The sequence below is a fragment of the Arachis ipaensis genome, chromosome B9, assembly GCF_059453495.1.
Source record: "Arachis ipaensis isolate K30076 ecotype BB chromosome B9, ASM5945349v1, whole genome shotgun sequence".
Classification (NCBI taxonomy): Eukaryota; Viridiplantae; Streptophyta; class Magnoliopsida; order Fabales; family Fabaceae; genus Arachis; species Arachis ipaensis.
In genome coordinates, this window is record NC_142444.1 from 108,393,968 (window position 1) to 108,409,640 (window position 15,673).

Here is a 15,673-nt window from a genome sequence, read left to right on the forward strand (position 1 = left end):
CACATAAAAGGGAATTAAAAGAAGACATAATTATTGGAATTGAAATTGAATTAAAGAGAAATAATCCTTGCATTAATTAATCATAAAAGTATCTGAATGACAAAATTGAACATAACAAAGAACATGGAAGAATAAAACCAAGTTAAGAGAACAAACTAGAATGATGAAGTCTTGATGAGGAAATAACTCTTCTCAATGTTCCAATGCTAAGATCGATTGAAAATTAAAATCCTAAAAAACTAGAGAGAAAAACCTAAGAGAGTGAAAAAACTAGATCTAAAACTACTGAATGAATGTGTGTGTTGTTTCTGCATATTCTCTGACTCTAGTTTGCTGTTATGGGCCAAAAACTGGGCCGAAATAAGGTCCAAAATCGCCCCCATCAAATTCTGCAGATTATGCAGATCGCACATGTCACGCAATCGCGTCGTCCATGCGAGCGCGTCGCTTGTGCTTTTTCCTCTCCACGCGTTCGCGTCGTCCACGCTACCGCGTCGCTTGCGCTTTCCAATCCGCGCGGCCGCGCAAGCCATGCGGCCGCGTCGCTGCGATTTGCGCTCCTTCACGCGGTCGCGTGAGCCATGCGACCGCGTCACTTCTCGCTGGTTATCTCCTCAAATTCTTGTTTTCCTTCCATTTTTGCTAGCTTCCTCTCCAATCTCCATCTCATTCATACCCTATAAGGCCTGAAACACTTGACACACAGATCACGGCATCGAATGGAATAAAGGAGAATTAAAAGTAAATAATTAAAGTCTCTAGGAAGCAATTTTCAAACATGTACTGAATTTAGGAAGGAAATCTAAATGCATGCTAAATTGATGAATAAGTGGGCAAGGATCATGACAAAACCACACAATTAAACACAATATAAACCATAAAATAGTGGTTTATCACCCGCCGTGTCCAATTTGTTGGACTGGGGATGGTGCTGATCCTTCGTCACCGGAGGGTGGTGGTACCTGCAAGGGACTCCGATGCTTAAGTTAGCAAGGGTATTGAGCAAGTTTTAAGTAGAATCAGAGTATGAGTTATACATGGGTGCACCAGTGTATTTATAATATTTGTAGAGTGATCTTTCTGGGGATAAGATAGTTATCTTATCTTATCTTTGAGTGAAGTCATCTTTACTTTTAAGGGAACTGCCCTTATCCTTCTAAGCTTGGGCTGCCCTTGAATTTGGGTCGTGTTCCTCTTTTTGGGCCCTTTTTGGGCTTTCCTGGTGATTTGGCCGAGTTTTAGGAGAAGAGGTCGGATAGTCTTGACCTGAAGAGGTCAATCGGCTTGTCGTCGATCATCCCGAGTCGGACATCTCGACCCAGGGTATGAACAACTACATTATAGGTGTTTTTGGTTGTGCCTCATATGTATATGCACACATGTTCAAGTAGATTAGATGTAAGTGGGTTTTAGGGTATTCTATTCTATTACTTTATCTATAACAATATATAATGGCAAAACATATTTTGGTGTCCAACATTCTTTTCCAATTTTGCCCTTTCTAATCATTTATTCCTTATATGTCAGTTATTTCACGTTAAAAAACTTTCACTACCTCACCTCCTCTTTTATCACATACATTTATATTCTCTCTTATCTCATTCATTCACATTCACAGAACTTCTATAATTATCTCTTTCTTCCTTTGCTATCTCTCATATCAGATTACTGTTACTGCATAATAGAAAAACTTTTTTCTTTTCTTATCCATCTTCTTTTACATCCTTCTCATTTCACTTAAATATAACGTAAAACTAATATAATTTATATTTCCGTAGTCAAATATTCATAATAATAGTGAAACTGTGTCCAAATAACAGACCAAATAATGATAATATGGGTAGAAATTTTGTATATTTATTTAATTTAATAATATATTTTTTCTTAATTTTTTATTCAATAAATCTTTAATTATTGTCCTAAATAATATTGCTATAATTATTATATTATGTTAACGTACTTTAAATTTATAATAATATATAATGGCAATACCGAAAATTTTGAAGTCTAAACTTAAGTTTCAATGTTATTATTAAAGAGAGGGATTTATTATTAAAAAGAATTTTCCTGTATAATCGTCAAGTTACTCTAAATAAAAAAATTTCCATCTATTTTAAACAGCAACTTCATTAAAAATTTTTATTGGATATAAATCATTGTTGCAGATTTTTAAAGAATAAAAGTAAAATAATTTAAATAGGACAATTTTTTTAAATAAATATACAAAGAATAATTTTTTTCTTTAGATTATTATTATTATCATATTATTTTAATGTACTCTTGGTATTTACCGATTTACACAATATACAATGACAATTGATGTCTAAATTTAAGTTCTAATATTATTTCTTAAGAAAGATTTATTATTAAAAAATTCTTCAATCAGTCACGTTAAATAAAAAAATTTCTACCTATCTTTTCACAGAAATCTCATTAAGATTTTTTTATTGGATATAAATTATTGTTGCAGATTTTTTTTATTTGGATATATTTTTAAAGAATAAAAATAAAATAGTTCAATAGGTCTATTTTTTTAAAATAAATTTACACAAAATAATTTTTCTCTTCAAATTGTTATCATATTCTTTTAATATATTCTAGGTACCTACACAATATATAATGTCAATTGGAGTCTAAATTTAAGTTCCAATATTACCCTTAGTGAGAGAAGTTTATTATTAAAAATTTTTTTCCGTACATCGGTCTGAATAAAATAGCTTTCACATATTTTTTCCAGCAACTTTATTAAGAGTTTTCTATTGGATGTAAATTATTCATGTGGATTTTTTATATTTTGGATATCTATAACAATATATAATGCCAAAACATGGAGGTTTGGTGTCCAATTTTTCTTTCCATTTTTATCCTTTTTAGTAACCTACCTCCAGTTACAGCTACTACTTTATTTCCATCCACGTTCACCTCAATATAACTTCTCCACGTTAATTTCTCTCACATCACCCATCAGTTACAGAATTCTACTACTTAATTCCCCACTACTGCATCAGTTACTTCCTCTCACATCAATTACTGCGTCAATTGTATTATTCCCAATTTTTTCTCTTAATGTCTCTCACTTCACTGGTTACTCCATATCTCTCCATAATAGAAAAAATTTCCTTTATTTCTCCTCTGTCTTCTCCTGCATTCTCCTTACTTCGCCTAAATATAATGTAAAATCTACTGTAATTTATTTTTCGTCATTAAATAAAAGTGTATGGCTGTTTTTATATGTTTCTTTGATTAATTATAGTTGAGAACATACCAATGGAAGATTCACGTGGAAGTGGTCGACGAACTTGGCAAGATTATGCCAGACAACGAAGACAAAATATGAGTGAAGAACAGAGGCAGCAACACCTTGCCAGAAGGCGTGCCAGTTACCGAGAAAGTATTAGACGAGGAAAACAAATCGATACATCAAGTGGACCAACTAACATGGCAACACCATTACAAGATATCACAAATATACCTCCTCAACAATACTCTATATCAGGTACTCTAAATTATACTTCTCATTAATAAATTTATATTGTTAGTTTATTATTTAATATGAATTATTTTTTACGATATATCTATGTTACTGGACTCTTAGTACGTACCAATTATGTATAATTTATTTCTTGAGTGTACCGTTAAATTATCAAATTATATTATTTCTTAATACTGAATTTTTTACATATACAGATACTCACAATAACACTGGAGCTGGTTCAAGTAATATACCAAACGATTCAAATATGGGTAGGAATTCTATATTTATATTTATTTAATTAATAATATTTTTTTTCTTAAATTTTGATTCAATAAATTTTTTATTATTGGCCTAAATAATGTTATTATATTATCTTAAATGTACTTTACATCATCATAATCTCAATTATTAAATAGTTTAATAATTTTTAAATATAATATCATACAAATATAAAATTTTTATAACTGTATTATTATAAGAAAAAAAAATATATATATATATATATTCACTGTTTAATAATATATATATTTGTTATTAATCTGTAACAAAAAAAACTTAATAGATAATTCTGCTATATTTTTTTAATTTTTTTTCTACAATTTAGTTCGCCATTTAATTTGAATAATTACTACAATATCTCTATGTTACTGTACTCTTTCGAATGTACTCTTAAATTCTCAGCCTACATTATTTTCATGTTAAGAATAAATTTTTTAAATATTTAAATACTCATAATAAAAGCGAAACTGAATCAAATAATAGACCGAATGGTAATAAATATGGGTAGGACTCCTGTATATTTATTTAATTAATAGTAATTTATTTTTTCATAAATTTTGATTCAATAGATCTTCCATTATTGTAACTTAAATTTTTTCACTGTATAACAAAAAAAATTAGTTAATAATTTCGATATTTTTTTAATACTTTTCCTTCTAAAAAATAAATATATCAGAAGTGATTATTTTTTTCACTACATAAATTTAAATTGATAAATTTACTATTTCAATATAATTATTATTATGCTACCAGTTTAATATAATTTTTATATTCACGAATTATTTATCTCTAAAGAAAAATTATACACTGTAAAATATAATCATTTAAAATATATTATTGTCGTTCCCAAACAGTCCAAATATGGGAGGGAATCCTATATATTTATATTTATATTTACTTAATTAATAATAATTTAATTTTTTCCTTAAATTTTGATTCCATAAATCTTTTATTATTGGCCTAAATAATATTATTATAGATATTATTATATTGTCTTAATGTACTTTATATTATTATATTGTCTTAATGTACTTTATATAATTAATAATCTCGATTATTAAATAGTTTAATAATTTTTTAATATAATATTATACTGCCAAACAATTTTTATAACTGTATTATTATAAGAAAAATATATATGTTCAATGTTTAATAATATATTTATTATTAAATTTTAGTAGATAATTCTGGTATATTTTTTTTTATTTTTTTCTATAATTTAATTTGTCACTTAATTTGAATTATTTCTACAATATCTCTATGTTAATGTACTCTTAGTACTATTTATCTGTAATTTATCCACCGAATGTACTCTTAAATTGTCAACACACATTCTTTTCATGTTAATAATAAATTTTTTAAATATTTTAGATACTCATAATAAAAGCAAAATTTATTCAAGTAATAGACCAAATGGTAATAAATATGGATAGAACTCCTGTATATTTATTTAATTAATAGTAATTTCTTTTTTCATAAATTTTGATTCAATAAACCTTCTATTATTGACCTATATAATATTATTATAAGAATAAATAAAATGTTCTCGCGCCGCATCATTATAAAAAAAATTATATTAGATATATGTGTTTAATAATATAATTGTAATTTAAATTTGTTCACTGTATAACAAAAATAATTAATATTTCGATATTTTTTTATACTTTTCCTTATAAAAAAATAGATATATCAGAAGTATTAATTACTTCACTACATAAATTTAAATTGATAAATTTACTATTTTTAATATAATTATTATGCTACCAGTTTAATATAATTTTTATATTCACGAATTATTTATCTCTAAAGAAAAATTAAATACCGTCAAATATAATCATTTAAAATACATTATTGTCGTTCCAATAATATGATTGCTATTTTTCAGATGCTCATAATAATAGTGGTCCAATTAATATCTAATAGAATTTTACGTTTCATATATTTTTTAATATTCTACAACTCTTTTAAACGTTTTATTTAATACACAAAAAAGGTTAAAATATTTTTAATAAATATATATATCATTGTAAAAAATAAATGAAAATTTCTTCACTTAATCAATCTATTATATGGTTACACTTGAATTATTTTTCAAATGGTAACTTTTTTCAGAACTCAAACTGCCTATTATGTATTTGTATTTTATGGACACTATCTATTCTTTTTAGTTATTCAGAGTTTGGAAAATTATGATATTAATGGGTATTCTACGTATTCTATTACTTTCAATCAATTTAATTTTGTATGATTTGTTTCTTTAAAAGAAATCTCTCAATTACCACTGATACTGTACCGACTTAATTTAATGAACAATTTTATAATTTATTCATGTGTTCTTTTTACATACTATCAGAAATTCATGGAAATAGATCTGATCAAAACAGTAGATGTGAAGAAAATGTAACTGGTTAGTATTGTACTTTTTTTTCTTTATATATTTAGTATTGTGACATAATTTTAATAGGTAAATAAAGTTATAAAAAATATTATTTTATTCTTATATGTTAGCATATTAATGTATTCATAGTAAACATTAAGCGTGAACATAATTGGTGTTAAAAAAATTATTTATTTAAGATCATTACAAGAACCAATTATAAAAAAAAGAGTGCCAGTGCCTAACAAAAAAAAAATTAAAATCTATACACAAAAAAAAATTAAAAAAACCAATAAAATACTTAAAATATTTATTTGCCAATTAAAATGAAAAATATGTAAACTTTAGCAAAAATAATAAAATAGGTAATTTAAAAAATTTTATATTTTGTTGAATCACTCTGTTATAATTCACACAAACATGACAAAATAAAATAATTAAATAAAATGTTAAAAAATTTATTTATTTAAGATCATTACAAGAAACAATTATAAAAAAAGATTGCCCGTGCCTAAAAAAAAATTAAAATCTATACACAAAAAATTTTATAAAAACCAATATAATACTTAAAATATTTATTTGCCAATCATAATGAAAAATATGGAAACTTAAGTGAAAACGAAAAAAAATTAATTTAAAAAATTTTATATTTTGTTGAATTATTTTATTATAATTCACACAAATATGATAACATAAAATGATTAAATAAAATACATTTTAAGAAATAAAATAAATAGTAAAAATTAAAATGATAACTCTAGGCGAAAGCATACAAAATAAAAATTATTAGAAGTAATAGAATAAATAAAATATGAACCAATATTATCGTCATGTATTGTATTATTTCAAACAGTAATATCTAAACATTTAAAAAACATAAAACAAAACATACAAGCTAAAAAATTTGGCCAAAGGCAAAAATTGTCATACCCTATATAAGATAATTAACTAAAAAATTCTATAAGACAATTGATGAACGGAAAATTTTATACAAAAAAAATTATGATATATAAATAAAGCATTTTAAAAAAAAATTATTTATTTCAGACTCAAGCTATATTGTATTGACTATTTAATCTAAAAAAAAAATAATCCATGATAAACATAGTGTTACCATATAAACAAAAATATATAATGGAACAAGAAAATAATAAACATTTAGAATAATATAATGTTGTTATAGATCGTAAGTGATTTTAACTTTGTTACAACAGTTTCGAATAAAAGGTTTTAAACAAAATAATTTTATTAAAAAAAGAATAAAACTATATTGCTACAGAATAAATAATATTTCTTTATAATTAAAAGAATAAAAACATTTATTTAACGAATAAAAAACATCTTTAGAAAGAATAAAATAAAATATTTTATAATTACAGTTGTTAAATACATCTGAATGACAAAATTTAAAAAAAATAAAGTCAAACAACATCATAATATTATACAATGTAACAAAGTTAAAAAAAAAGATTGAAACATCACTTAAATATTTAATAGCTACTTATCTCTTTTTTATGATGACCACTATAATGGAAGTAATTCTTTGTATTTATAATCAACAAAGAACTATTTTTTTAGTTGTTACAAAATTCATCATTTTATGATTTTCATTATGAATGTAACCAAATATATGTTAATTTAATACGAGTACAGAAATTAGACAAAATGTTCGAGCATCCCATAATTGTGCTCGAAATTTTCAAGAGGATGCAACAATAATTCGAACTCCGCTACCAGTCCCAAGGACATGCCATTACTGTAGCGCACGTCTATTTCACCATGAGACGTTCGAGATGTGCTGTAATGGGGGAAAAGTCTCTCTTCCCCGAGTAAATGCTCCTCAGGAATTGCTTGAAATCTTCTTGGACCCCTCTGCAGAAGGAAACCATTTTAGAAAACATATTCGTGGATACAATCATGTATTTTCCTTCACTTCGTGTGGTGTGCACATAGACGAACAACTAGCTATAACAGGTCGTGGTATATATACATTTCGTGCTCAAGGCTCAATATATCACAGTATAGGGGGATTTCATCCGGATCAGGGCACGCGGCCACGGTTTTTGCAACTGTACATATATGATACTGATCACGAGTTGCAGAATAGGATGCTGGAGAACACACAACTACATGAAACATTAGTTTTCAAGTTACAACAATTGCTACACCGGTATAATCCTTTTCTCCATGTGTTTCGCCAGCTTGCACAACGGTCAGATGTACATGAGTGTAGTTTGGTCATTAGAGAGCGACCTGCTAATCAGCCACAATATAGTCTTCCAACTGCGTCGCAGGTAGCAACTATAATTGTTGGTGATGACGTTGAAACAATGATTCGTGGGCGAGATATTAAGGTGCAAACTCATGCTGGTAGCCTACGAAGGATTCAGGAATTCGTTGGCTATTACGATCCACTACAATATCCTCTTCTTTTTCCATTTGGAACTCATGGATGGGATATCAATACCCGAAGTCAAAGTGGCGGCAAAGTATCATGCCGAACATATAATAGTTATATGCTCCAGGTACAAATCCCCATTTCCTACGCAGTATAGACTTCAATAAAATTTTTCCAAAAAATTGATCAATGTATCTAATCTTTTTTGCAAATTCTAAAAAATTTGTAGATCCGCCCCGATGATCATTCCACCGTATTGCAAGCAGGGCGACTACTACAACAATATGTTGTTGATAACTATGTGAAAATTGAAACCGGAAAGTTAAGATGGGTTCGAAATAGACAGAAGAAATTACGAGCTGAATTATACCAAGGTTTACAAGATGCTTTGCACACAGGAGAAACCAATGCAGGTAAATATTGTTGTATCTAATTGCTACTTCAAAAATCATTAAGAATTACCCAAAATAATTATTAAAACTAATAATATTTCTCTATATATTTGTCTTCAGAAAATGTTGGAAGAAAAAGAACAATATTACCATCGTCGTTCATTGGTAGCCGTCGCGACATGACCCAACGATATGAAGATGGAATGGCGATTGTTCTTAAAGAGGGCAAGCCAGATATTTTTCTCACAATGACATGCAATCCATCTTGGACTGAAATAACTTCAGAACTCAACCCAGTTCAAACTCCACAAGATCGTCCAGATCTAACAACAAGAATTTTTCGAGCCAAATTTGAACAGCTGAAAGAGGATGTAATATCTAAGGGTGTCTTGGGAAAGGTGAAGAGCTATATTTATGTCACTGAGTTTCAAAAAAGAGGGTTGCCACATGTACATATGTTGCTAATCTTAGAAAACAATGACAAGTTAATTGACCCGGAGCATTATGATAGTTTGGTACGTGCAGAGATACCATCTAAAGAAGTAGAACCACATCTACATGATGCAGTGCTAAAACATATGATTCATGGTCCTTGCGGTACACTTGATCAATCTTCACCTTGCATGAAAAATGGCCAATGTAAACGCAACTACCCAAAAGAGTTCACAGCAGAAACACGAAGAGGTGACGACTCATATCCGCAATATAGGCGACAATTCGACACTCCAGTACAAATTAACCAAAATGTCACGGTTGATAATAGATGGGTAGTTCCGTACAACCCTTGGCTACTACTAAAGTATGATTGCCATATTAATGTTGAGATATGTAGTAGCATCAAGAGTATAAAGTATCTCTACAAATATTGTTACAAGGGTCCAGACCGGGTTGCAATGGAAGTTCACAACGGTTCTAATGTTGACGAGGTCCAACAGTTTGTTGATGCAAGATGGATTGCTGCTCCAGAGGCATGTTGGAGAATATTTAAATTTAACCTTTACCGAATGTATCCATCAGTGGAAAGGTTACAAATTCATTTGCCAAATCAACATCAAGTGAGCTTCTATGATCACCAAACCATTCCTGAAATACTTAATGATGATTATTTCTCTAGAACAATGCTCACTGAGTTCTTTGCCCTAAATCGTGAGGAGGACCAACAATCTAGGCATCTTTTGTACAGGGAAATTCCAGAGTATTACACTTGGCACAACAAGGAAAAGGAATGGCGTCGGCGCAAGACACAGAGGAGATCCATCGGTCGAATTTATACTGTATCACCTTCAGAAGGAGAAAAATTCTATTTGCGTATTCTGTTATCTAATGTCAGAGGACCAATCAGTTGGGATGACTTGCTAACAGTGAATGGGGTCCAATATTCATCCTTCAAGCATTCTGCTCAACACCGAGGATTGTTAGAGAGTGACAGTAGCATCCGTGAGTGTTTGGTTGAGGCTTCTGTTTTACGATTGCCATGTGCTTTACGAAGGTTGTTTGCAACCATCTTAATATTTTGTGAGCCTACAGATGTAAGAAGCTTATGGGATGAATTTTTTTCATATATGGTGGATGATTATCCGTCAACCAGCACCACAACAGCCTTAGTGTTCACAAATCGGCTACTCAGGGATATAAATGATATACTCCTTCAGCACAGAAAACAGATTACGCAATACGATTTGCCAGCTCTAACTCATGAAAATGACAATGACAACTCGATACCCAGAGTTATCCAAGAAGAACTGTCTGTCGAAGTACCCCGGGAAGACCTGTGTTCCGTAACAAGATTGAACAATGACCAGTCTAAAGCTTTCAAGTGCATTATGAATACAATTGATCGAAGAGAAAGTGGAGTGTTCTTTGTTGACGGGCCAGGAGGATCAGGCAAAACATTTCTTTACAGAGCTATAATTGCAGAATTGAGAAATAAGGGTCATATTGTCTTGGTAACTGCATCATCAGGAATAGCTGCAACATTATTGCCTGGGGGTCGAACAGCTCATTCTAGGTTTAAGATCCCAATTAATGCAGAACCATCATCCATTTGCAACATAAGCAAACAATCAGATCTTGCAAAGCTGATTAGACAAACAACGGCAATCATCTAGGATGAAGCACCTATGGCAAATAAAGAATCGGTGCAATCATTAGACCGTACTCTGAGAGATATATTAGCAAACGATATGCCATTTGGAGGAAAAGTGATGGTGATGGGAGGAGATTTTCGCCAAGTACTGCCTGTGGTACCGAAAGGTAGTAAGTCACAAATGATTTCAGCTTCTATAGTTAAGTCTCATTTATGAGCTTCCACTAAAATTCTCCATTTGCGACAAAATATGCGATCTTATAATGATCATGTTTTTGCTGAGTATCTTATGCGCATTGGTGATGGAATTGAGCCCACCATACATGAAGACTTTGTACGGATACAAGCAAATATGGCAATTCCGTGGGAGGGTGAAACATCGTTACACAAGTTAATAGAAGAAATATTTCCAAACTTACAATCTCATGGGTGGGACGCTTCTTACATGGTAGAAAGGGCAATATTGACGCCAAAAAATCATGATGTGCAACAGCTTAATGATATAATTATCAACCAGTTTCCAGGAGAAGAACGAAATTTAGTCTCATTTGATGAGGTAGAAGGAGATGCTAATAATTTATATCAACAGGAATACCTTAACTCAGTTTCTACAGGTGGGTTGCCACCTCATGTGTTGAAGGTAAAAAGAGGTGCACCTTTGATGTTATTGAGAAACATAGACCCTAAGGCCGGCTTATGCAATGGTACAAGGTTACTATGTCGTGGAACCTTTCAAAACATGTTGGATGTAGAAATTTTAACCGGTCATCACTGTGGAAGAAGAGCTTTCTTGCCTCGGATAAAACATAAAACAACAGAAAATTCAGGACTGCCATTTATACTTATCCGGAAGCAATTTCCTGTAAGGTTGAGTTTCGCAATAACAATAAACAAATCACAAGGACAGACCATTCCTAAAGTAGGGATCTATCTCCCTAAACATGTATTTAGCCATGGCCAATTATATGTTGCTCTGTCTCGAAGTATTTCTCAGTCGACTACAAAAATTTTAGTCAGAGAAGGAAAAATAGATGGAACAAGTGGAGAATTTACCAGAAATGTAGTTTTCAAAGAAATATTGTTACCTTGCCCACAGGTAATTTATGTTCTTAGTAAGTATGTGTGTAGTTACTTCTTGGTACAATTCAGTCTACATATAATTTTAATCTTTAAATCTTTTTCATTGATATATATATATCTTTGTATACAAACTTCAATTTATTGAGGACTAACGACTTATATTTTTTAATAGACAATTTGATTTCAAAGGAGCTCATCGATATATGCCAGGAGATAAAGACAACGAACTTGAACATTTGTTTTATGCAACAGGTACGTACTAATTATCATTAACTAAGACATACTATATATATACTAGAAATATATTAACAAATATCAATTACAGGAAGAAGGATTCCAAAATCTCTGGAATGCATGGAAAGATGAGCAAGCAATTACATCAATCAAACCAATAGACAATAAAGTAATTTTTTAAATTAATTACTGTCAAAATTGCATTCAATATACATACTTCTATTTCTATGTTAGTAATCATAATCATATGTTATCTAATAGGTTCATTCCCTTCAAATTTATTCTATTGGTTGGGGAGGAACGGTTAAAACAGACAAGACCCAATTCTGGAAGATGATAAAAAAGGAAATACTGCTCCAACAACATACAAGGTAATACAATCATCGTAATCAGAATGTTATTGATATGCCTATTATCTATCCCCTTCTATGTTCTTCTTTTACTAATAAAAAATGAAGGAAAAAAGTATATGCCTAAAATATTAAAAAGTTACTCTGAGATTGTAACGAAGATTATGTTTCTCATGTTGAATAAAGTTATAAAAAATAATTTTAAACTACTTAAAAAATAATTTTAAACTACTGATAATAAATTAAATATTTTTCTTTTTCCAGCAACAAACTCATAGGAGCGGAACCAACTGATGTTAGTAAAGAACAATATTGCAGGTACCTATCATTAGATTAAGAAATCGCACAAAACAGATGTAATATCGGATACTTATAGATTTGAATGCTCTACAGAGGGTTTAATGGCTTCTTTTGTTGTGCATGTGTAGGAAATCCAACCTCAAACAAGAAATTTCAATTTTGCAGGTTTTATATTTTTTATTGTTAACTTTTCGTTCAAATATGAAGAAATTTGTATTGGCATATGGTATATTTTATTGATTTCTAAATTTTGTAGTTCTTCAAGGCTCAAGAATTTATTGATAAGGAGATGTATGAGGAATTGCTAAAGATTTTTTCTCGGTACAAATTCAGAAATTACTTTAGATTTATCTTAACGTTTTTACTTATAGTTTTATATATAATCACCAAAAAAAAGACATAATTATTTATCTTCTTTATACTTTTTGTAGGCACAAGAAAGATTCTTCAAATACAGATCCGTACTTTGGCTTACCACTTAAAAAAAAAAGGTCCCTAAACAAAGAAAAAAAAGTGACTTTTAAATATGGCTCATTTTTTGTAAACAACTGTATTTTTCTATTTATTTTTATGACTTTGAGTTAGATAGAAGAAGATAAAATAATATTGTAATAATTATTTTATGAATTATGTTATTTGTAGATTTGTAGATAGGTGATGTATGTGTTTATTATAATTAAATCATTTTCATATTGTTATTGTTTATAAATAGGTAATATATGATTATTTTAATTTGAACATTTTTATATTATCATTGATTATTCTATATTATTATTTTTATGTTATTCGAATTTAAAATTTAAAAATTTATTAAAATAATTAACTTTAAATCCCATAAAAAAAGCGGCTGAACAGGCACGGTAATGCCTGTTAAGCCGCTAGTCAATATATAAAGCCAATACCAGAGTTTGGTGTCCAATTTTTATAGACACCATTTGTCCTCAAATAATTCATTTTACAAATCAAATTTATGGACAAAATAGTAATAATACATTTTTGTTTATAATTAAAAAAAAGGCATTAACCCATTAAATAACTGCTGCAATCGTGAGGAAATTAAATAACTGCTCTACTTACAAATATTCCTCACTGTTGTTGTCGATCCTTTTTTCTGCATCTTGCTATCTTTTGATTCTGACATGAATTTACTAAGAAAGGGACACCTACAAATCATCGTGAGAGGATCTGCATCTTGCTATCTTTTGATTCTGACATGAATTTACTAAGAAAGGGACACCTACAAATCATCGTGAGAGGATTTGACAAGGAAGTTGATACAATTTCTATGCCAATTCCAATGCCAAATACAGGTACCTTTTGAAAAATAATAATAGACGTTATGATAATACAAGTGATTGGTATTTTATATTTACGGTTTATTTTATTTTTGAGTACTAATTTTTTATTTTTTTAAAAAAATTTAAAGGACAAGTACTCTTTATCTTATTCCATTTTTACATCTAAAATTTGTATTTTTTTGTATAATTATAGATCGAGCACTACTACTAAAATATATTCTATAGTACTAAAATTTATCTATAAATATATTCTATATTTATTAAAATTTATCAATATTTTTTTTGTATTGTTTGATACGTATTATCAAAGTCTATGTTTATTAATTGATATGTATTATTAAAGTCTATGTTTATAATTTTCTAAACTATCTAAACTATTAATTATGTAGAATATTAAATTTGACATTTATTTATAAAAAGTACTAAAATTGACATTTACTAATTTTTTAAATTATTGCAAAAAGATTAATTAATTTAATATTATTCATCTGTCATACGATTGGCATATAAAAGATGTAAAAAAATTTATACTTACCAATGGTAAAATGAAAAATCTCTACGTATATTTTGTTAATTTTTTTCTTTATTTTTAATATGCTCTATATTAAAAAATATTATTTTTTATTAATTATTAGATTGACATATAACACAATAAATATAATAAATATAGTAAGATACGAACTTTGTTAATTAATTTTTTAAATAATCTGATAACTTAAGATAAGAACTTTGTTAATTGATTTTGTTAATCTCTTTCTTATTTTTAATCTATTTTACATATAATATTTAAATGTGTTAAGATAAGAACTGTGTTATATATTTTTCGTTATTTCAACTTTCATGTTTATTTCGTTCTCTTTATTTTTTTATGTCATAAGCCAAATAAGTTTTAATTTATTATTTTTCTTTTATATATATATATATATATATATATATTTTTTTTTTTTAAATTATTTTATTTTTTTAGGTTTTCTAATATGTTTTATTGTATTTTTCTTTTACTTTAAAAATTTTATGGTCTGAAGATCTTCTGTTAAACGATTCTAACCATATGATCAAGGAAGAAGTTCAAGATAATAAGTTTGAATTTTGGTAATTTATTGAGTCTAATTGAAATAAACACATTGAAATACAATAAACAGAATCGTTAATGCAACATTTATTAATGAATAATTACTAAAAAAAATATTATCTATACCAATATATGATGGGATATGGAATTGTGGTATCCAATTTTTTCTTTTCTTCTTATTTTATCCCTATTTTCTTTTTATTAAAAATTGGCTTTATCCTATGACAGGACTTAAAAACAGATTTCAATAAAAAAAAACTGCTACTACGTACTCAATTCTTTTTATTTTATTTTATTTTTTTAAAAACTGGCTTTAACCCACGACAGATCTA

At 28.5% G+C, this 15,673-nt stretch overlaps 1 pseudogene; it reads left to right on the forward strand.

Annotated features, from left to right (window-relative positions):
- The window catches only part of LOC107633182 (uncharacterized), a 43,600-nt pseudogene extending 29,971 nt beyond the window's left edge, over positions 1 to 13,629 (forward strand).
- Positions 13,630 to 15,673: the final 2,044 nt, after the last annotated feature.